Source organism: Equus quagga, chromosome 8, assembly GCF_021613505.1.
Source record: "Equus quagga isolate Etosha38 chromosome 8, UCLA_HA_Equagga_1.0, whole genome shotgun sequence".
Classification (NCBI taxonomy): Eukaryota; Metazoa; Chordata; class Mammalia; order Perissodactyla; family Equidae; genus Equus; species Equus quagga.
The window spans coordinates 99,905,613-99,930,328 of NC_060274.1; the positions used below are offsets into that span (position 1 = coordinate 99,905,613).

Below are 24,716 nucleotides of genomic sequence, written 5' to 3' on the forward strand. Positions count from 1 at the left end.
TAGTACATCAGGGAGCGTTCAGCCTTAGCTAAGAGGATAGACAGTTCAAATTCATTGTTAGTAACAGGAAAGAAGGTAGAATGAATGGACGCAGATGTAGGATTTAAGTAGATGAGGTAGGAGAGTTCTGGAAGTTCTCCTCTGAAGGCTTCTATTTTGCCAGTGAAACAGGAACCAAGGTCATCAGCTAAGAGTGATTATGGTGGACGGATGCAGCGTTGGAGGTTTGAAGAGAGGATCAGAAAGTATGGAGTAATGAAGAAGGAAAGTCTGGATTAGGGCTATACAGTATCATTGAAGGACAATGTCACCTACTTAGGGACAGTGGTCCAGTGGTCCTAAGAGCGTGTGAGAGCAGTTATCATTGTCGTGTGCTTCCTTCGGTTCCTCCATGTGGGTGCAGGAGCAGCAGAGCTGGATTTAACCAGGCTGTGTTTGGCTAATCACAGCAGCATCTCACCCCCGCCCCCCCAGGCCCCCTCACCTCCTCACAGAAATATCGACTATCTCCTCCCTAACACATAGGAATATTGTTCAGATGTCCTGGGGATTCTGACTCAGTTTTTAATACCTCTCCCAACAATGTCTTGGAAAAGTTTTGTTTGCGTCTTATCTTTCACTTTTCCTCTTCTCATCCCACAATTCATATGTTTTTCTATCTTAAATACTAAGCAATATAGTTGTATCCTGACTAACCAATTTTCCAAAAGGTGAAAAGACAACTGTGGAAGGAGATGTATAATTAGGAGACTAACAATATCTCAATAATGTTAAATATCATTTATTAAGCACCTTTTATCTCCTGGGCACTTAACACACATTTCTCATCCTTTCAACAAGTTTCTCCATTTTAGGGGAATGGAAACTTAGAAAGTAAAATGAGTCACCCAGCTAATAAACGCCAAAGCTGAGATCCAAACCCTGGTCTGCATGTTCCACGGTGCTGACTCTGGCCACTCCACCCTCTGGCCTTTCTTTGCAAAATCAAGCTTGTGTTGTCCTATCTCCAACTGTGCATATTCAAATGTGTTGAGTGGGCTTGCCCAAGTAGCTTTAATCCAAGGTGTTGTTTCCAGTCTTTGTTTCCAAATGCCAGGCCTCATCTGCTCCTGATCTTGAAACAAAAATTCTAGTTTTCATGTTCCAAACCGAACTTATTCCTAAATGCTGAACTTTCACTGTTCTCCTGTCCAATTTTAAACCTCTGGATACATCTGCTGCCTATATTTACAAAACCTTTGCACTATTGTCATTTGAGGCCAGGTAACTTTTTTGTCTCGTGGAGGCCTGTCCTGTGTGTAGTAGGCTATTTAGCAGCATCCCTGACCTCTACCCACTGGATGCTAGTAGCATCCTCTCTCCAACTGTGACAACCGAAAATGTCACCAGACATGGTCAAATGGCTGTGGGAGGCAAAACTGTCCCTGGTTGGGAACCACTGGGTTAGAAGATTAGATAGGAATTAGTTTTTTCTCTTTTTTAATCTTACTTTAAATTCATATTGCCACTTTATCCATAACAATTAAAGATAAGTTATTGTACCTTTGGTTTTAGAATTTTTTTTAAAGAAAGATGAGCTCTTCTCAAACTTTTACCTCCTTTACAACTTTCTAAGAACTCCCTGATACAACATCATCACAGCCTGAATTAACTGTAATAATCCCTTTGTTCCTATTATACTTTGAAATAAAAAAACCTGTAATAGTACTTAACATATTCTACCATAGAATTTAAAAAACCCAAAAACCACACACATATTTCCAGCTACAAGAATATAATCTCTTTGGTGACGGAGATCATGTGATAGCCATTTTTGCACCTCCAGTATTTACAAAAACCCTAATACATGTGTGCTTACCTTGTGCTTTTAAATTGTATTGCAAGGAATTCCATGTGTTAGCTCTTTCAATTGTCTATGCCTAGGGAATGGCCGTTTATTGTCTCACGACTGTTACTCAAATCACAACCCTGCCATCTAGTGGCCAATTACCTAAATTGTAGGTGCAATACCCAGGATGAAATAAGCGAATACGCCATATTTCTTAAAAACAAACATTTAAAGTTACATTCAATATCACACGATAAAGACACTTATGAACCACTGTGATACGTACACAAATCTATTTTTCAATGACTGAAATACTCCAATTTTAACTTTTTGCCTAAATGAGTGAAATTAAGTCACATGTGTAAGATTTTTAGCTCCAATGTATAGCATTTTTATTTGCTAATAAGGAATATGTATACATATGTAACGTCTACATTACCTTCCTTTGGCTTTACACAATATCCTTTCCCAACCAAGTGTAAGCTTTGTTGCTTTTTCCCTTAGAGACTTCTCTTCCTGAAGAGTCTAAGCCATTCAACAAAACACATACCAGGACGGTGAACTCACCTAAAAAGGAAGACCTTGGAACAAGCTCCTCAGCTAGTAGGATTCATCACCTGATTGGACCCAAAGCTGTTCCACAATTTGGATTGAAATAAGCAATTTTTAACCAGTAGGTCATTAATGTGGTTACAGGGTTGACTGAATTGACCTACCAATTCAACCAAGTAGGTTAGTAGGAAATTAGTCTAAATATTAAAAAATTAATTGTGAAGAAGCATTTTCCTTACTGATTGCATAAACCTCCTCATTAACTCATTGTCTTCACCAATTGTGATTGTATACTTTCAAGTGTTTCATTCATGCATTATTCTACTGTTATAATAACAATAATACAGTTAACTAATTAACAGATTGGATTGGGGAGACAAAAGAATGGAAGGAGGGTGAGAGATAAGGGTTGGCAATTCAGTTTTAACATTAATTACTACTTAGCATTTGAGATATCATAAATCTACAACTAATTCATATTTATGAGTTACAAAGTGTATTTGCTTTAGCAGGAAGGCAAAACCAAATGTCTCTAAGATATGCTGAATTGTTCTGTCACTTATCTGTTTTGTTGAAATCATTAATATGCTTTGAAGCCAAATGTAGCAGATGTATAAACTCTCAGATATTTCTCATTCTTCCTAATATTAGCTCTTGATACATCACTGATTTGCAAAATGAATATTCATTTCTAATACTGTAAACTTATCAGTGTCATGATCCCATTCCTTCACACTCAGATATTTAAAATGTCTGAAGAAGTTCAAGAGATTATTTAGACCAACTCCTCATGGCATAGATGGCGAACATGAGGTTTTAAGAGGTTTTGAGAGGCACTAAATTCCTTGTCCAAGATAATGGAGCTTATTGTGGCAGATGATTCTAGAACTCTCAGCTGCTGAGAGAGTAACTATTAGTCCTGAGGGCATGCCATAACTTAATGCCTGAGGCTAACACACCACCAAGAGTATTACAAGGTGAGCCTCTCAGAACCAGTCCCACCACGCTTCACATCCCTGTGTACCTCACTAATCTGCAGGAGTCTCAGCCTCTCAGTCATTGTTTTTCACCACTTCTTAACCCACAGCTCTGTTTATCTTCTCCACTTCTCTTCCTTCCCAAACAAATCCTTTCAGTGTCTCTGTGACCCCAATCTGTGATCAGCAGTTCCCTTTCCTTCAAACAGTCCCTTCACCTCCTTGCCTTACTTGAAACCTACCGGGGCCCTGAGTGAACATCAGGGCCAGGAGTTGAGGTAGGTACATTGCTACTTTCAAATTATCTCACACTTTCCCTCCTGCAAAAATCACTGTTCTTTTAATGCTAATGTCATCTGGATATACCACTGTTTCCTACAGCTCCTTAGACCCTTCCGCCAACCTCCTAGTCACATCTGCTCATTCAATAGTCTTCTGTTCCTGGCAGCGTCTTCCATTTCCAGTTTCCTTTCTTTATCCTTAGTACTTTCAATATCTAAGGGGACAACCCATCAAAAAGCCCCAGCTTCCAAGTTTCTTGATTTCCATATTCCATTGACATTTCCTTTTTTCCACTTCAATCACTTTACGGTCACACCCTGGACCTTTACATCTCTTAAAAAATATAAACCTTTTCAAAAAGAAACATCTAACTTTCCCACTACAGCTTCCTATGCATTCAGTTCATTGATACAAGTACGTCCATACAACCACATAGTTCTTCAATGAGGGGGACATTTGACCCTTCCATCCCATCATTCTCTTATTATCCATCAGTTTTCTCTTGTCATCACTTTCCATCTTGTTCAGCACAGATTCCATTATCATCTGCATAGTGCCCTTTTGCAAATACTTTCAACTCCCAGTTCCTTCTTTCCCTCACTTGAGCTCACCTTCCAAAGCCTCAATCCATGTGTGAACTCTCCTTCCTTCAGACTTTTCCCTTGTTTGCATCTAAACAGGAAAGTCTTAGTAATCACAGAAATCACATAATCTGGTGGCTAGTTTTGCTTTAAATTCATAACGTTAGGCCACAGTTTGAATCTTGATATGACCCAGAAATCTTGCTACATTTCTCTAATGAATTTACTTTGCTGTTCCCCAGGATGATCATATTGATCTGGATCCTCTCTTTTGGATCTTCTGCCCCACCTCTTCCACCTTTATCTCTAGGCTGGTGTCCTTGCCCATACTTTACTAAAAATATGGAACTATCAGATGGAAGCATTCCATCTTCCCACGACCAAATCCCCAAGCCTACCTGCCACTAAACCATCTTCTCATCTCCATCAAATCAGAAGATATTAGGAATATGTCAGAATATAGATGAGAACTGGAGAGTTTGAGGCAATTGGTCTTAAGTGCTAAGTAGGGATGATGCCAGATTTAGAAAGATGGTGAATATTATGTTCTGTAGAAAATGGAAAGACTTTGTTGGGGAGATACATGTTGCAAGTTATGTTGTAGGACAGGGGTCAGCAAACTACAGCACTTGGGCCAAATCTAGCCTGTTGACTCTTTTTGTAAGTAAAGGTGTATTGAAACACAGCCACATCCATCCATTTATGTATTGTCTACGGATACTAGCATGGTACAGTGGCAGGGTTAAACAGTTGCCACAGAGACCACACGATCCACAAAGCCTAAATTATTTACTATCTATCCCTCTACAGAAAAATGTATTAGCTCCTGTTTTAGAAAGATAACTCTGGGGCAGCATGATAAAGGATAAATAATAATGGGGATAAATTAGATGCACAGAAAATATTTGGAAGGAAATTGTGTTAGACCAGGTAAGAATGATGAAGGCCTAGTCTAAATCAATGAAAGTAGACATGGAAAAGAGAAAAAATTGAGAAACATTTTGTGTATAGAATCAGCAGAATTAGACAAATGATTACATATAAGAAAAAAAGAGAAATAGGTAAAAAAAATGACTCCAAGTTTTCCATTTTTGTTGACTGTGAGAGTGGTAGTGTTCTAGCAGAACTGTGGTAGGAGAAATGGGGTAGGAGAAGTAAAAGGTTCCAGAAATAATAATGATTTTTATTTTGGATAAGTTCAATACCTACAGGAAATATGCATGGAGCTCGCTCCAATTATCCCCAAATTAATTGCTAAGGTTAATGGAGCTATGGAGGTCATTGGTCTACAATTGGTAGCTGGTACTATGGGAATAGATGAAATCATTTAAGGAAATGTAAAACAAACAAAAGTCTCTCAAAAGTCTGTATTTAGGAGTTGAAAACTTATGTCCGCACAAAAATCTGAACACAGATGTTTATAACAGTTTTATTCATCATTGTCAAAACTTGGAAGCAACCAAGATGTCCTTCAGTAAGTGAATGGATAAATAAACTGGTATAACCAGAAAATGGAATATTATTCAGCACTAAAACAGAATGAGCTATCAAACCATGAAAAGACATGGAGGAACCTTAAAGGCATATTACTAAGTGAAAGAAGCCAGTATGAAAAGGCTATGTACCATGTGATTCCAACTAGGTGACATTCTGGAAAAGACAAAACTATGGAGACAGTAAAAAGATCAGTGGTTGCCAGGGATTGGGAAGGAGGAAGGGATGAATAGGTGGAACACAGGATTTTTAGGGCACTGAAACTATTCTAGATGATATTGTAATGGTGGATACATGTCATTATATATTTGTCCAAACCCATAGAATGTACAAGACCAAGAGTGAACCCTAACGTAAACTCTGAACTTTGGGTGACTATGATGTATCAATGTAGGTTCATCAACTGTAACAAATATATACTCTGGTGGGTAATGCTGATAACAGGGGAAGTCATGTATGTGTAAGGGTACAGGGTAAATGGGAAATCTCTGTACCTTTCCCTCAATTTTGCTGTGAATCTAAAATTGCTCAAAAAAACAGTCTTAATTTTAAAAAAAGTCTTTAAAGGGTAGTTGAGACTGTCATTAATTCATAAACATAAGTACAGAGACGCTAAAATGAATTAACTAAATCTAGATATATCAAAATAGATAAATCTCAAATGCATAATGTTCAGTAAAAGCAAGCTGCAAAGGATGCTATATAATATGATATCATATATATGAAATTCTAAAACATAAAATCACATATATTGTATGTGGACACACAAATGTAGAAAAGTATATCAACGATAATACAACTTCAGAGAGGAGAGGGAAAGAAGAGGAAGAGTAGATTAGCTTTATCTGCCATATTATATTTCTTCTTCAAAAAATGCTTCCAGTAAAGGACATCAAAATAGAAAGGGGGGTATAAGTTGTCAGGAGGAAAATTAAGAGCAGACAGTAGGTCCTGGACATCAGCAAAGGAAGGAGGTACGTTTTCAAAAGAAGAGCATAAAACATACCACCCAATTTTGCAGACAAGTCAAGTGGAAAGAGGATTAAGAAGCTCTGTCTATTATCAGTCAGAAACCTCAGAGAAAGTTTCAGCAGAATAATGGGGGTGGGAGCCAGATGGTGGGGGGTGGAGAGGAGAGACTTGGCACTGAGGGAGTGGAGGCAGTGAGAGCAAATGGCTCATTCAAAAAAGTTGGCAATGAAGAAGAGAAGAGAAAAATATACAGCAGTTGAATGAGAAATATTTAATATGTCTGATGCTTCAAGTTCAGGCAAGGTGGATACTCAAATAATTCAACATTTTTTGCAAAACATTGAGTCTTTATATTATCAAAAATAAAAGACAGAAATAAATATCTTTTTTCCTTGAGGGAACATCTGCAAACTATCTCATATATTAATATGGCATAAAACGTCATTAAGAGGGATGGCCCCATGGCCGAGCGGTTAAGTTTGGGCGCTCTGATTCAGCGGCCCAGGGTTTCACTGGTTTGGATCCTGGGCGCGGACATGGCACTGCTCATTAGGCCACATTGAGGCGGCATCCCACATGCCACAACCAGAAGGACCCACAACTGAAATATATAACTATGTACTTGGGGCTTTTGGGGAGAAAAAGCAGGAAAAAAAAAAAAAAGAAGATTGGCAACAGTTGTTAGCTCACTGCCAATCTTTTAAAAAAAACCAAAAAACGACATTAAGAGGTTGGATTAAATCACAAATAACATGAATAGTAGAGGTGAAAAAGTTGAGAAAAGCTGAGCCATGAGACCTGGGGATTTTCCAGGTGTGCTGCTCCCCCAGATAGATGCCCACAGTGATCACGTATCTTGGTGTAGTCACTCAGTCCAGGATCTGTCCTTCACCCTTTCAGACTTCAGAAACTTCATCTCATCAGTGTGAATACAATCGGCAGTCCTAGGAAGCTGATCCACACTAACAGAGCTCATCAGAGACTGCTGTGAAAGCAACTTTACTTATTTACAATAAGGAGTGTAATTGCCAAGCGGTCTAAATATATCAGCCTGACCATTGAGCCCAATTATCACAAGGGTGTTTGGGAAACAAAGAAGCAGAACAAGGAGTTACATGACCAAATTCGAAATTCGTAATGCCATCTGGCTTCCTTGCCACAATAGCGATTTCTTCTCAAGTGGCTTCTTGAATCAGCCTAACAGAACATTCTCTCTTCAAGTGAAGGAGTGCTCTTGCAAATTTCCTTTTTCTGCACCTTTATTTCTAAACATCCTTCTTCTAAAGTACATATGCGTTCCTTACAAATGTTAATACCTTTCTGACTAGGAGCACATAATCTCTTTAAGATGGTTCTGCTTTTCTCTGAACTGAATGCAGGATTCTTATTATTATTTAACTTTCAAAGTTCTTTGAGGACATCTAGAATCACCTCCATATAGAAGATAACATTTCATTTGTATTTACAAGTCCATTAGCACATGCAGAAGTGCAAAGTTAATATTCCCCAAATTTCCGTCATATCTATGCCATTTTCATGATTTTTACAATATATGAGGGCAACTATAATTTCATTATTTTTTCTTCAAATAAACACTTCTTTACTTAAATTTATTTTTAAAGGATACTTTATATTACTACCATTAATTAAAACAACCTAGGTTAGGGGCCAGCCCAGGCTAGGCGCAGTGGTTAGGTTCACACGTCCCGCTTTGGCAGCCCGGGATTCGCAGGTTTGGATCCTGGGTGCTGACCTACGCACCCGCTTGTCAAGTTATGCTGTGGCAGGTGTCCCATATATAAAGTAGAGGAAGATGGGCACAGATGTTAGCTCAGGGCCAGTCTTCCTCAGCAAAAAGAGGAGAATTGGTGACAGATGTTAGCTCAGGGCTATTCTTCCTCAAAAAATAAAAATAGAACAACAACAACAAAAACAACCCAGGCTACTCTTGACATAAGTAAAAATAACTAGTAAGAATAATAAGAATAAAATAATTTTTAATAATTTGTTTCACTACTACCTGCACATATATATGCCACCATTTATTATCACAGCTGCCAAAATATGACATATTGTTTGTACCTTATGTAAGGTCTACTGTAGCCCGCAATCGTGGCCTGTCACTGAAGATTGCAGAAGTATTACTTTGCTATAACATCAGCACTGCTTTGATTCATCACAAGGGTGTTTCACCCTGATGTGAATGCTGGTTCAACCTTTAAAAGAAACTTAAAAAAAAAGACTATAGAAAACATGAGTTGTTTATATGGAATGTTCCTTAAGATAATATCTTTAAAATGAGACCAGTTCTCCATGGAAATAATCTAGTGTGTCTTTCATGAAATTCTATAAAAGAGCTCTGATGGTGCACTTAAAGGGCTATCATTAAACCATTTATTGCTGTGTAGGTGGTGAGTTTTAAAACATTTTCTCAGACATACAAAAGCGTAGATCTTTTGGACCTACAACAAAATGTTTATTTCGCTCAGCTCATTCTATTCAATGTGCATAGCACCCTAAGATGTGGTAAAATGTCTGAAAGTAATTATTAAGGAAAAGTGAAGAATAAAGAACTATGGGGTTTGTTGGGAAAGATACAAAGAGTATATTTTCAGAGGCTATTTGAAAATGTATATGGGAGCCGATCAGGTGCAGACACCACAGGATGAAAAACTTCTTTGCCCTTTGAGTTAGCAGGGCCCTGGGTGCTGCTATTTGTCCAGAAAGTTTGTGAGCATGAGTCCCTAGAAAAAATAAAATATTTTCTGCACCATAAAATGTTTAGGACTTCTCATTAAAGGATAACAATTGAAAATGACAGATATCTTTAAATCTTTATCTTCAAACTTGGGTTCATGGTTATACAAAAAAACCTCAAGGAAATTCAAAATTCAAAAGGAAAAAATAGATATTTTAATAATATTTTAGATACTATAGATATTATATGTAGGGAATATGATTCAACTCAATATAACTGAATTTATGAGCTACTTAGGCATCTTAATATGGGAGCTTTGTTGCATTCGTTTCAAAAACATCTTAGTGAAGAGTGGATATTTGTTGGCTGCTTCCGCAGCATCCATTTCCCCCTTTTTCCAACCAAAAGGACCTCATTTTCCATAGAACTTACTCATCCCAAGTACAAAGCAGCAAAGTGGTTTAAGAGAATAGATCCCACCAGCTGGTTAAGTCTAGCAGAACATCTTGCACCTGACCACAGTGATTGGGTCCGGGATGGGCATGTTATCACATTGTGACCAATAAAATTTGAGAGACTTACTAAGGGCTCCTATGAGCGAAGTTTCCTTGCTCTTCTGTGGGAGCTTCAAGGACTGGACCTGGACAGTATAGAAGAATGTGAGGCCCGTTAACGCTACCATGAGGGGATCTAGCATGCAAATGAGTCCAGCACCTGGAGGAGGACAGCGCTGCAAGAATCAAAATGGACAGGGTGTCCCGTTGGCATCATTAACCTATGAATCAAGACTCCCCAAAAGCCTAAACTTAGAATAGTCTTTTGACAATTTAGTCACTTGAATCTTTATATACCTTCACCATTTTTTTTAACCCATGTTGGTTCAGGTTTTCTATTATTTGCAACCAAAAGTCTCCCAGCCAATGTAGGGAGGCAATTTGGAACACTGGAGGAAGTATTGTGTTGAGGAGGTCTGAGCTCTGGTTTAGTTCTACCATTGAATATTTGTGTGATCTTAAGCCGGTTCTCCAACCAAATCCTTTAATCAGTTTATCCACGTGTAAAACAAGAGCATTAGTTCTAGAGGATTTCTAAAACATAGCACAGACAGGCTAGATGTCCACCTCTTGGATACAAGGAATAATCCACTAGTACTAAAATTGGATCCTTCCAATTCCCTTGTTTCCATTCAAGATCCTGCTCCCATTAAAACTTGAGCTAATTGTGCATAACTCCATTCCTGTGTCTGCCAACCCAAATCCACAGGGAAAACCACCTCACCTCCTCCTATTTTAGAAGTGATATCATTACACTGTAAACTCAAGAACAGGAGCTTTGCATAATCAACGATCATCACAGCGTTAGCATTCTGCTCCACCAACATTTGTAGAACTGATAATGGTCAGAAAACAAGATTCTTCATCTAGCAGTGTCCTCCTGATACCCAGTTATCTTGGCACCTAAAGCAGCAAAAGATACTAACCACAACGGGACTAAGAAGCCTAGCTATGCAAAGAGAGATACTATTCTCAGCAGGTGTGGCAACAAATACCACTGCATACTTTTCTTTCTGCTTTCCTATGATGGTTAGTGATATATATATATATATATATATATATATATATATATATATATATAGTTTACTGTTCTTGTGGAGACTACATATGTATGCTATATAAGAAACTGTCTTATTCATTTGATACTCTGTATCAGATAATTTTTCTATTTTTTTGGCATGTCAAACTTTCATTAAAGTTTTTTGTTTGTTTTTTAATTTTTCTGAGGAAGATTTGCCCTTATCTAACATCTGTGCCAATCTTCCTCTATTTTGTAAGTGAGCCACCAGCACAGCATGGCTGCTAACCGAGCAGTAGAGGTCTGTGCCCGGGAAATGAACCAGGGCCGCACAAGTGGAACATGTTGAACTTAACCAGGAGGCCACTGGGGTTGGCCCCCTCATTAAAGATTTTTGCATGGGTGAATAGAACAAATTAAACCCGACTGCAACATTTATATTTACAGAGAGATTTTCTGTGTGTGTGTGTGTTTCTTTGGAGGGGTATTCAGTGGAAGACAAATTTAGGATAAAGTTGCATCAACAGGTAGAATTCAGGTCAGACTGGGAATTTTTGATGTGTTTACAGTCATCTGTTTCCATGAGTTCATCTGCATGGAGTAGAAAGAAACTACAAAGAGGATCTTTTTCTTCAGTCATCCCCATGGTCATATCTAAACTCTGGGAGCAAGGGGGCAGCTACAGACAGAAGCAAGAAAAGTTGGTTTCACAAGGATTCTCTGAGACCCAGGTACACTTGCAGCTCTCCTTCAGAACCCAGTAACAAGCTGTGCTACGGAGATAAGGAGAGAGAATCCTCCTGACTTAAGGTCTGAATACAGTATGGCTTTAGCTCAGGAAGGATACTGAGAACAGACGATCATTTTGGCAAGCTTGACAGCCTGAAACTCTGGAAGTTTGGGGAGACACCCTCCTTCTCTCCCACTCCCCGACTCCCCCAGAGACATTCATCTTGTTGCGGCAGGGATAAGTCATGGTGCTGGTAGAGAAGGCCACCCTAAAGGGAATTCTCAAGTCTCCATGATCAGTAAAGAAACCTGGAATAGAAGGAAAGAAAAGACTCCTGGTGAGTTATTGTGAAACACCCCAAGTCGACTCTCAGAATAACCAGGAAGACTTTGAATGGAGGACGGAAATCCTGCATGAGGCAGATTAGGCAAGAGCCAGAGAAATCTGAGTTATTATTGTTCTATGACTTCCTTCGGGCCCTCAAGCTATGACAACTCCTGGGCAAACTTGGATTACTTATATATTAAAAAGCAGTCCAACAATAAAGTATGTCCACAGATGTTTCAGACAATATAAGTCTTTGTTAATGTTATCAGAAAATTTATTCTATATAGTGCACAATCCTCTAGAAGTCCTTTTTCTTATCCCTATCCATGTAACAAAAGAATTGCCTTGATCGTAATGAACGTGTTTGGGGCTGAACACCTTGTTAACAAGAATTAGAAACACATTTTTTAAATCCCTTTTACCAAATTGGAATTACCTTCTGACCCTCCTGACATTTTCCCACTTCAAACATCCCCCAAACCTAAATGGACTAGAAACCTGAATCACCCACCGAAGCGGACACTGTCAGCACCCTACCCAGATTCCCTAAGATTGCTTTCACGTTTCTGTGCACCTCTCTCCTGGCCAGGGCCTGCACTCTGTTCCACAACACTGCCTACAGCTGGGCTGGTTGGGCTTTGCCCTCACTCACAGTGAGCTGCAAGTTTGCCTCCTCCACCCAAGTCAGCCCTTCCTAAGGACTGACAGGTGGGGGCTATAGAACCCCAGGTCCCTTGCCTCAGGTGGGTACAAAACCGTGTGGTGTCAACTCACACAGCACCATTCCCCGGGGGGTCACACTGAAGCTACCCTCGGTGAGACCTAGCCAACAAATGCACCCGTGCTTAACTTCCCCCCCCTTCCCCTCCGGCTTCCTTCACTTCCTGATTTCTCTTGAGAATACTTCTTTAATAAATCACTGACATAAATCCTTGCTTCAGGGCCTGCTTCTGGGGACTCTGTCCTAAGACTCTTCTTATAGAAAAATCTATAAAGAGATCCCAGGACTCAGAGGGGGAATATGATCCTAAGACTCTTCTTATAGAAAGATCTATAAAGAGATCCCAGGACTCAGAGGGGGAATATGATAGAGATAGTCTCCCAAAAAGGTGGAATAAACCATCAGCATCCCAACACGATTTGAGGAAGACAGGAGAAGCCTTTTGCTTAAGTATTTGACTGTCACTAGTATTGGAAATGCCAACATAAGTGACTTATTCTGTAAGCTCCGGGCCCTTGCAAGTTCATCACCCCATGCCCAGTTATTCCAGGAAAGAGACATGGGTAGCTTGAACCTTCATCTCCATCACCAAAATTACCAAAGTGTTCTTGGCCCAGGTTCTAAATGCCACAACTAGATAGATCACAGTGGTGTTGGGGAGGAAAGTGAACTCAGATTTGTTGAAATTACCTGAAGTGCCCAATTTTTGGGGGACGCACAGGTTTATTGGTGGCACTTACCTATGGCCAGACCACAGGCTGGTCAGTGTTTGGAGATGGGTCAGAATAGCAACTCAGACTCACTTACTGGTGCTTTCACTTTGCCTTGCTTTTGCAAGAGGGGCAAAATATATACATGAGATTAGGATCTAGAATAGTCACTGTGGCAACCAAGAGGCACAGCCAAAATTTGGGGATCTCATCCTCTCAGAGGGAGGAATCAGCAGGTCACAGAAGCTCTGAACTTTGTGCTCTCTCTGCCTTTTATACAGCTTAGGCTTGATAAGGGACATCCGGAAGTGAAGAATCTACCCTAACACCATTAAATAAATTCTACCTGTGCCGTAGTCAGAAAATTGAGTAATTTCTGCACTTCACTCATACTAGAACATTAGCCTAACTGAAGTTCCAGTGCAGCAGCCTGGCTAAGGTACCCCATGGTATTTCGTTTTTGAGTCAACACCCCACTTTAGACCAACTTTGGTGGCAGCAGTGATTGCTTACCCAGGGCTATTTAAAGAGGCCTGCACAGAACTGTGCAGAGGGGCAGAAGTGCCATCCCATCCTATGTGTCACGTAAGAGATGATCAGGTGAAATCAGATGATGACAAGGACTGCAGTTAGGCTAGGGCTATCCTCAAACTCGAGTAAGATACACGCTCCTTTGAAAGGAAGAAGTATTCATGATCTCTATCTTAGTTTGGGTTCCCCCAAAAGCAGACCCTGAGGCAAGAATTCAAGGGCAAGTAGTTTATTTAGAGAAAACTAGTAAGGGAGTGGAGAAATGTTACAAGGAAAGGAAGGCAGGCAATGAAACGGGCACTATTAAACCAGCTACTATGTTGAATGCCTGGAGATGTCCCATCTGAATTAACCCACCTGCTTGATAAAGGGGCTGAGGTATTTATAAACCCACCTTGTCAGTCATAGACTGAAGACTGCTTCCTGGGGTTGCTAATTCCCCAGCATTTCCAGCCTGCCACACTCACACAGGGTTCCAGAAAACACCCTCAAACACAGAGATGCACATATCGACAACTGAAAGTCACTAGAGCACAGTGAAATAGTTTTGAGAGAATTGGAAAATGGTTATTGTTATACACCTACTTACTTAGAAATTGAGCTAGAAGGGACATACAATTGGCCCAGGTAAAGAGGGACCAGGGCCTTGCATTCGCAGCACACCCAGAAAGGATGTGTGGGGATGTTCAGGACTCATGGTCGACTGACTTTCCAACAATCTCATAGAATGCATGACAACATATTTATTTAAATCAAAACATAAAGTCAGCTGATGGGTTTCATGTGTATGGGCTTCGCCATAAACTTATGAGTTAAATCTGCAGCTCTAGGTTTTTAATGAAAATATATGTATTTAAAGCACATAAACAAAATACTATGTGACAGAAATTACGTTCTTTGTAATTAATAAACTTACGATACAAAACTTTTGAATTTTAAAGGAAGCATATATAAAGAGGTTTTAGTTAAAATTATTTTTAGTTTAAAAAAATTTAGAAGCTAGGGGCTGGTTCCGTGGTTAAGTGGTTAAGTTCACGCGCTCTGCTGCAGCGGCCCAGGGTTCGGATCCTGGGTGCGGACATGGCACCACTCGTCAGGTCACGTTGAGGCGGTGTCCCACATCCCACAACTAGAAGAACCTGAAGCTAGGATATACAACTATGTACAGGGGGGTTTGGGGAGATAAAGCAGAAAAAAAAAAAGAAAGATTGGCAAGAGTTGTTAGCCCAGGTGCCAATCTTTAAAAAAAAACACTCTTCTTAAAAAAAAAAAAATTTAGAAGCTAAAGGGGCAAAAAAATGTTTGAAGAGCACTGTAGCTCACTGCTCACATTACACTTCAAGAACATTTCTACAGTCAAAATTCTTGGTCACTAGCTTGAAACCAGAAATCAACTTCAGCTGACTCAAGCAGGAAAGGAAGTTACTAAACGATATTCAGTAGCTCACATAATTGTGAGGCAGGCTGGAGAACAAAATTCAGAAGTTACATAGCCATGTGGCCTGTCCCAAACACACAGCAAAGCTGGATCAGTTGGGACCCTGTGGACACCACTGCCAAACAATACAGACTGAAGCTGGCATGCAATCAGGCCCCGGATGCCATCGGTTGCATCAATGGCATGGTTCCTTTATGAACTTGCTCATGCTGCAAGTGGTGTGACCACAAGAGTGCATTTTCTGTAGGTCCCAACTCAAAGCGTGAGCAGAGCCTAGACCTCTCTTGCAAGAAAGACCAGGAAAAAAAGTACCTGATACACTGAGCTCTATCTCCCACTCAAACTCAAATTCTCAAGAAATAAAAAGAGAGTTCTGATGTTGAACAGCCAAAAAACAATGATTAATATCCCTGACAAACAGTTGTCTTTAATTTGAATTACCACTTTTTGTTTCCAAAAAAACTCTCTGCTGAGAACTTCTTTTAATTCACTGCATCATTATGACACATCTGTGTTTTTTAATTTAGTTTCTGATGCCTATGTTAAAATGCGGATCATTCTTTATTTTCTATCATTATTATTTCTCCGCATGAAAAATCACATTACATGAGTTATTACCAGATGGGGTAATGACTTAGAAAATGTTTCTGTAGTTCTAGAGTGAAATTCCAACAACAATAGGAAGGGAGAGAGGGAGGAAACAACAGAGACATTCTTCTGAAGTCTGAGTTTTTGTTTGTTTTTGTTTTTCATGGTACAAATTGATAAATTCAGAGAAAGGCAGGGATTATGTCTCAAAGCTGGTCTACATGGGCAGGATGATAATACCTGGGGCTGATCACAATGACAAATCACCTCACTTTCTTGGTGGAAGAGTGAGTTGTGCCCTTTGTAGAGGGCGATTTGGTAATGTGGATATAAAAGCTTTAGAAATCTCATTTGTTAACATCAGAAAACAGAGGTCTGCAAACTTTCTGTAAAGAGGCAGACAGTGACTATTTTAGGGCTTTGTAGGCCATATAGTCTCTGTCATAACTACTCAACTCTGCCATTGTCACCCAATAGCAGCTACAGGCAATACATAAATTAATAGGTGTGGCTGTGTGCCAATAAAACTTTATTTACAAAAAATTTGGTCCGACGGCTATAGTTTGCCAATCCTTGTTAGAGAAGTTTAATATTAACAACACCGATACCTAGTATTGAAGGAAAAAATGGAATAAATGCACCAGAGACATTTACTATTGAATAAAATTTTGGAAAGTGTTGAATCTTTGTAACTGTTGTAACCAGCAATCTGAAGGAAGAGTACAAGTGCCCACAACTGGGCCATTAACCATAAATGACCTTTCTATATTTCTTCACTCTATTGGGCGCGTCCCTTGGACAACAATGTTAATATCGCAGTGTAGTGCAGTGGAGCTTGAGTGCCTAGGTTCAAAGACTGGCTCTCTCATTTACTAACAAAATGACTTCTGGCAAGACAAAACCCAGAGAAGAAACCAGCAGAACCATGGAACAAGTTCACAAGAGAGATGGAGGCTGGGAACACAGTGAGCACTTGATCAAGAAGACTTAAGATTTCGGTAAAGGCTGAACAGGCACCACTCCTCTTTCCTTGACAGTGGAGCCTCCACCTTATGACATGACAGTATAACGCATAAGAAACACACACATGAAGTAAACAGTAATTTGGGTGGGAGAAATCCATCTTTTACTTAATTCCATCACGGAGGACATTCCGGGGAGAAGTTTAGAATTTAGAAAGACTTTGTGCCACAGACAAAGATGGTCATAAGCAATAGTATTAAAGTTGTTTATAAAGAGTCAAATATACTCTAAATCTCCTACAAACGGTACAGTTGTTTTTCTCAATGACTTTCTTTAGTCAAAATCCAGGAAGATAATAAATTAAGAGGCTACCTATCTCCATTAGTTTTCTATTGCTGCCATAACAAATTACCAAAAACTTAGTGGCTTAAACAACAAAACTTTATTATCTTATAATTTTATAGGTTAGAAGTCTGGTATGGGTCTTGACTGGCCTAAAATCGAGGTGTTGGCAGAATATGTTGCTTTCTGAGGCACCAATCCGTCTCCTGCTCACTTAGCTCATTGGCAGAATTCAGTTCCTCGTTGTTGTGGGATCAACGTCCCTGTTTTCTTGCTGGCTGTAAACTGAGGGCTGTTCCCAGCTAAAGACAACTACACTCCTTGGCTCATGATCCCCTTTCTCCAACTTCAAAGCCATCAACAGTAGAATAATTCCTTCTCATGTGTGCCTCTCAGAACATTCTCCTGCCTCCCTCTTCCACCTTTAAGGGCTCAAGTGATTAGAGTGGGCCCATCTGGATAATCCAGGATATTCTCCCCATCTCAACTCCTTAGCCTTAATCCCATCTGAAAAAGTCCCTTTCTCTATATAAAGTAACACAATCACATTTTCCAGGAGTTAGGATGTGGACATCCTTAGGGGACCATTATTCTGCCTACCATAATACCCCCTTTGCTTTTCTTATTCTTCCCAGGTACTGATATCTGAAAGATGTCCAGCTGCCTTTGAGTACTTGGATATCAATTCCTTCTAATCATTGAAAAAGTCCACCAAGAAAGGCAGACAACGACATATCAATGGATATGTGCTTTTTCTTTTTCTTTTGGCTGAGGATGATTCACCCTGAGCTAACATCTGTTGCCAATCGTCCATGTTTTGTATGTGAGCCACTGCACAGCATGGCCACTGACAAGTGGTGTGGGTCAGCGCCCAGGAACCAAACCTGGGCTGCTGAAGTGGAATGCACGGAACTAACCAGTAGGCCACTGGGGCTGGCCCTGTGCTGATTATCTGTAGATATAGACTCAAATTTTGTGTTGTGAGTAAAACACTTTATTATCAATTATTGTAAAGAGCACTGAACTAGAATCTAGGAGGCCTTCATTGTAGGCTCTGTTATGTGACCCTGAGAAAATCACTGAGGTGCTTTGGAAACTCACTTTCCTTATCCACAAGATGAGAAACAAGGGCTTAGAAAATTCTAGATTTCCTTCCACCTCTAAATATTTAGATCCATGGTCTAAAAAATGGGTAGAGGAGGGAGAGTAATTATATTTCAGGTATAAAAACAAAACAACAGCAAAACTTACATAATGAGAACTTTTCAGAAATAGTAAGGAAAAGTTTTGGTTTGCTTTTTCATTTTTTCCTACTCCCTATGCATTTTAACGTAATTTCAGGCATTTGCTTTCCATTAGTGACTCAAGGTCCTTATGCTTAGTTTTGTCAATATAATTCTTACACTTCACTTTAACACTCCATTTACCTTTCTGTACCTCCTCACATTATTCATCCTTCACAGCCTAAACTCAGTATTTTTCTCCACAGATCTCAATAAATTAGTTTCAATCTCTCTTGCAATATAATGTCTGCAACAAGTCTAAGTCAATCTATTCCTTCAGCGCGGCTTACGGCTTACACCATTCAGGAATGAGCTCATATTGAAGCTCCTCAACAGCTATGTTAATTTCTGCCATCAATATTATTTCCCAATTATGGTATGCCCAAATCACAATAAAAGGGACAGTATAATTTTATTGCAGTCCAAGCCTCTGAAGACTCTAATCTTTATAGGCCAAGCAAAAACTACAAAAAAGCAAGCAAATGCACTCAGTTTTAAAAAGCGTTCTTTAGCCTGCTTTACAATAATGCTAACACATACATGGGTAATTTATTCTAAAAAAATATGTTGAAAATGCTCAGGCCTACATGCTCCATTTGGATTAGTTGTACTCTTTACTTGCTATTTAAATTAAGCTGCTCCAAGTTGTATGAATTCAAATACCTTCTTAGGGCAAAGTCAGAGGTATGAGACCAGTGATCTAGTGGTTAACATTCTGCGCACTCACGGCCACGGCCCAGGTTTGTTTCCCAGTCAGGGAACCACACCATATTGTGGCGGCTGCATGTTGCTGTGATGCTAGAAGCTATGCCACAGTATTTCAAATACCCGCAGGGTCACCCATGGTGGACAGTTTCAGTGGAGCTTCCACACTGGACAGAGTAGGAAGAAGGACCTGGCCACCAACTTCCAAAAAAATTAGCCATGAAAACCCTATGAATAGCAGCAGAGCATTGTCGATACAGCGAGGGAAGGTGAGAGGATGGAGCAAAAAAGACTAGGCAGGGTTCAGCTTTGCTGTACATAGGGTCACTAGGAGTCAGAATCGACTTGACGACACTAACAACAATTCATAAAAGAGTATGAAGCACAGGAGGAGAAAAGTAAAATAAGGGCAGGTTAACCACATTTAAAGTCCAGATTCTCAGTGGAATATTAAGTCTGTTGTGCTATAGCACTGTTTTGTGTAATATGAATCAGCTCAGATATGATTGTTAAATGTGGGAGTAATGTTAGAATAACATGGACGTCGGGTTGGTTTATACTGAGTTTTTCCTAGAACTTTAATGTCTTCTGCTACCAAAAAAACAATAGCTGAATGTCAAGTACAAGCAACACAGTTGATTGCATGAACACACTAGGCCTGGTGGAATACAGTACACAAACGACAACCTTTTACTGTGTGGCACCCTGTTCTTCTTTTCACTTAGTTCAGCCATGCACCCCATTTTGATAGTGCTTATTTTGCAGTTCTCTTAGATCTTTGTGCAAGAGCAACACCAGACAATGAGTCAGAGCCATCCATCTCTGGCATCTCTAGATTTTGGGCAAAGTTTGCAACTGCTTCTCCACCTGCAACTTCTGACGATGTTCTTCTGCCCTTGTTTCCATCACTCAGCAGTGTCAACTCTTCCATAAACTGTCATTTTTCTAGCTATCTTTAACTATTTTTTTAAAAGGTAAAGCTCTATAAGTTACTATAGCATGTATTTATTCGTTAGGAATTTTACAAGTCCTTTCAAATGTGCAGTTTTCATTTGGATTTTTACTATCTCTGTTAATGCTGCAGTTCAGTGGTTCCCATACTTTGCATCATGTTACCGTCACCCAGGGAGCTTTTAGAACCCTGATGCCCAACCTCTACCCTCATACCATTTAATTCAGAGTGTCCAGGGATGGGAGCCAGGACATCAGCAGTTTTCAAAGATTCCCAGGTGATTTAATGAGCAGCAAAGTTTGGAACTACTGCTCTAGTTCAGTTGTTCAGGTTTTGAGTAGTCTTTCCCAGGCCTATTTTTTCCTTAAGCTCTCTTATTTTAAATGAGCTATTTTTTTTGAATGTGAGGGTTTTCAGGAATGTACAGATCACATTGTAGCCAAAATGTTTATATTACCGTTTTGGGTTTCCAAAACAAAAATGTAAAGAATGCATAAAAGTATTTATAAGTATTTTACTAACGTGTCAACCTATATATACTGAAACAGTGGGCTTCCTAAGGCAGACTGGTCCTCCAGACATTCAAGGTAAAGTGTATGCCATTGTAAGTACAACCAGTGTGTTATGTGGCCTCACCACTGGCTGGCGAGCAACATGTGTCACATTTACACATTTCTACAGATTGTCCCCATCTACTTTGTTAACAAGCAGTCCTGTCTTTTCCTGCGTCTCCCTACTCTTGCCATCCTTCCAATTCGCCAACACTATCACTATGTTGCCCACAGTGCTGCCCATAGATTAGCTGTCTGCCCCACTGCCTTTTTTAACCACTATCTTTGAATCATGTATCCTTTTCCCTTCCAGTCCTACTGCTAGAAATTAGAAACTCACACCTGGATTCTTGCTAGCCTTCTTATCCTCAGGTCCTACTTCCACTAAATAATTCATGTCAGATTAATTTTCCTAAAGTGCATTTATGCTTTTTCTCAAGCCCCAATTTTTCATAAAACCTTCCAAGATTTTAACACATATCCATCTTCCTCTTCCTTAAGCACTTAAAATATGTACCACTCAATTTGTCCAATCAGGGGGAAAAAAAAACAGTGAACAAAATATTGTGGAACAAGCTTTGGGACTGAAAAAAGGTTACCTGTGATGTAGTTCATGTCTTTAAGCAATAATAACCAACATTACGGAGTGCGTATCACATGCCAGCCTTTATAAGAATTACTTTTAGTCCCCCATCAACAATTTGATTAGATAAGTACTATCATTTCCTCCATTTTACAGATGGGGAAACTGAGGCAAGAAGGTTAAGTAATCCACTCAAAGTCAACAAGATCTGAAGACAGATAGGCTAGTTCCTGAGTCTGTTCTTAATCAGGATTCTATACTGCTTCTCAATTAACAAGTCAGATATATTTGATTTCTCTACATCTCTTAAAAAACGGAGTTAAAAATGCCTGTCTTTGGGGCTGGCCCCGTGGCCGAGTGGTTAAGTTCGCACGCTCCGCTGCAGGCGGCCCAGTGTTTCGTTAGTTCGAATCCTGGGCGCGGACATGGCACTGCTCATCAGACCACGCTGAGGCAGCGTCCCACATGCCACAACTAGAAGAACCCACAACGAAGAATACACAACTATGTACCGGGGGGCTGTGGGGAGAAAAAGGAAAAAATAAAATCTTTAAAAAACAAAAAAAAAATGCCTGTCTTCATTACTCAAAAGAAAAAAAACATATGAAAAACACTTTGTAATTTAGTGTTAAATAAACTGATATTGCCACATCAGTCATCTTTCTTTATAATTTGGGATATTTATTATTTTTCCATGCACTAATTATTTCAAGTTTATAATTAAAGCTCTGTACTTATTCAGCAATTTCCTTGTTTAAGGAGAGACTATGACTTATTTATGTCCTTTTCACCTTGGAGAACCCTAGAAAGATCAATACAATATTTATTGTTAATTGGTTGACACTTTTGGTACTTGTAGAAATAAAAAACAATAAAAAATCAAAGTAAGTAAAAGCTCCTATCATACTGGTTAAAAGTAATTTTAACTTTAATTTTCCAATTATTATTGTCATTGTTTCCCATGAACCACTCACAGGAAAGTGCAAATTCAGTTCCCCCAGATGCTAGTGTGAGTTTGAGTCTTGAGGTTAACAAAGAATACAGGACACAAAGAGAGATGAGCTATGCCCTAATTCGGAGGGGGAGCATTAAGATCCTCTACAACAGTGCTTCCAGAGACCCACTTTATTTATATACATTGGTTTCTACTAACAGAAAGTAACTCCAGGCATGTCAGATATCTAGGGAACTCCTTCCTACCCTTTCCTATCTCTTTTTTGCCCTATTCTTAGTAAGTCTTGATTGTTGTTCTAGATACACGCAATTGGATTACTACTGAAGGGGAGGCTCCTGACTGCGTTGGGAGATATATAAACTAACAGTCTAGTCTTAAATGAACTAAATATGAAAATTTCACCTTCTACTCAAGGTTTAGATTCAGAACTAACAGAATACAATGAGTGTCCATTCCAGCATAGTTTGGTTGACTCTTTAAGGGTGATAGAGTATCATTTAAATGAGTGGCACTTTGAGAGATTTTGATTTAAGCTGAAGGTCTCTCTATACCTTCTTAAGTTTTTAGTTCTCAGATGTTCACATAAATCATTTTCCTCTGTTGGAATTTTAACTTAGTTTTCCTTTATGAAGTGTTGAACTATGTCTATATACTCCCAAAGTCACAAGTCTAATTTATATAAATCACATAGGTAACGTTTGCATCCAGATATAACTTATTTTTGTCTTACTAAATGAACTTTTCTTTATCCATAGACTTTCTCTCTGCATGTGTGATCCTTAGGAACTACAGAAAAGATAGCAGTTTCAAGACATGTGTAAAAGAATTTGTGATGCTCATAAACACTGCACATCTACTAAATAGTAGTCTGGCATATTACTTTAATGGAAAGGACACAAAGTCATAAACTTGTAATGTATTTATGATGAAATTAGTCCCAGAGGTTACTATATAATGTCAATAAACATTTTCAAAGATAAGCACACTCTAAGAGATGAAAAACACATATTATTCATTTTAAAAATGTGGCATATTAGTTTCTTTAAAACTCCTTATTAATGCTACCTCATTTATCACTAATTAGTACTTTGGTTTTCTTTTAGTTCAATGTCTAACATTTGCAAATCACACAATATCTTCATTTTTTCACTTATGGTAGATACTTTAATTTTCCCCCCAGAAAATACTAGCATACTCACCAACTAATTCCTGATTGTATGTGGTTTCAAACAGGTCAGAGTTCTTTCAGTGTATAAAATATTAAACATTTGGGAGCGATCTGTAGGTAATTTTGTGGGTATCCTGTAATGAAAACAGATGCTTCACTTTACAGAAGAAAACTGCTGAAATTGCACGAGTTATTTCAAACCCACAATTCTTCGGTTAAGAAATCTCAAGCCTAACTGAAATACAGATTTCGTAAAAAAGGGAAACCACTCTCGCTGGTATTTTGTGTAGTATAGATCCTCTTCTCACTTCAAGCCCTTTGAATTTAGGGCACCACAGTAAAATAAAAGGGAAAGAGTGACGTTTCCAATAACATTTGTTAATATCCAAAATGATAGCTGTCGCAGGATCTAAGGAAACTCAGGCCCAAATGAATTGATGTTCCTTGTGCAAGGAGAGCCACACGATCCATTAGCAGAGCCAGGACTGGAACCTAGTCCAGTGCTTATTTAGAAGATTCTTCCTTCATCAGTCCTTTCCTGGACAGTGCAGCAGACCTGCCTTCTATTTGCTAACCTCACCCCAAGGACAGGAGACCTGTGGCGTGGTACAAGGGAGAGTTTTCTAAGGGAGGCTCACACATCTTTCCCAGTTTGTATTAAGTTTTTTAAATAAGTGAATAACAACGCTTCCATACCGAAGCACTTTTAGAGGCAAATGCAGGATATGCGAACATGCTTTTTATTTTGTGCTCTTTTGAGATGTATATCATATGGTCATAACGTGCTCAACTTTGCCCTGGGCCATTTGGTTTCTAAAAGATGAATCTTCGACCCCTGCAGCAGAAAACTAGGGATTCCACTTCCCCGCACCTGTATTTCATAGGAAAACAGCACTTATCTCTCTACTTCACTTGTGATGTAAACACCTTATTCCGTTTTCTCCCGCCTTTCCTGTCTTTTTTCAACATTTTCTTCTAATAATTTCTACCACACTGCCTTCCCATCCGCTGGGACAGCTGCTGTTCTCGGTTCTCCCTCCCACCGCACCTTCAGGAAGCTGCTTGCTTCCTTCCGCCTCCCGCTCGCTTTTGTCTCTCGCGGCTTCCGGGATCACCAGCGGGAAACACATTGCGCACGCGCACTAAGTCGTCAGCGCTTTGCCTCTGGGATGCGGTTTGGCAGGTTTCATTTAGCCTCTGACTGGCGGAAGCT

The 24,716-nt window shown here is 39.4% G+C and overlaps 1 long non-coding RNA gene across 3 annotated transcripts in view; it reads right to left on the bottom strand.

Moving 5' to 3' along the window:
- LOC124243467 (uncharacterized) overlaps positions 1-24,613 on the bottom strand; it is a 41,792-nt gene extending 17,179 nt beyond the window's left edge. Inside the window, exons 1-2 of one of the 3 annotated variants that reach the window (XR_006889676.1) lie at positions 24,552-24,613; positions 23,535-23,637 (exon numbers count right to left, since the gene is read on the bottom strand). This is a non-coding gene — a long non-coding RNA (uncharacterized LOC124243467). The other 2 variants (XR_006889677.1, XR_006889678.1) reach the window with 2 other exon arrangements.
- Positions 24,614-24,716: the final 103 nt, after the last annotated feature.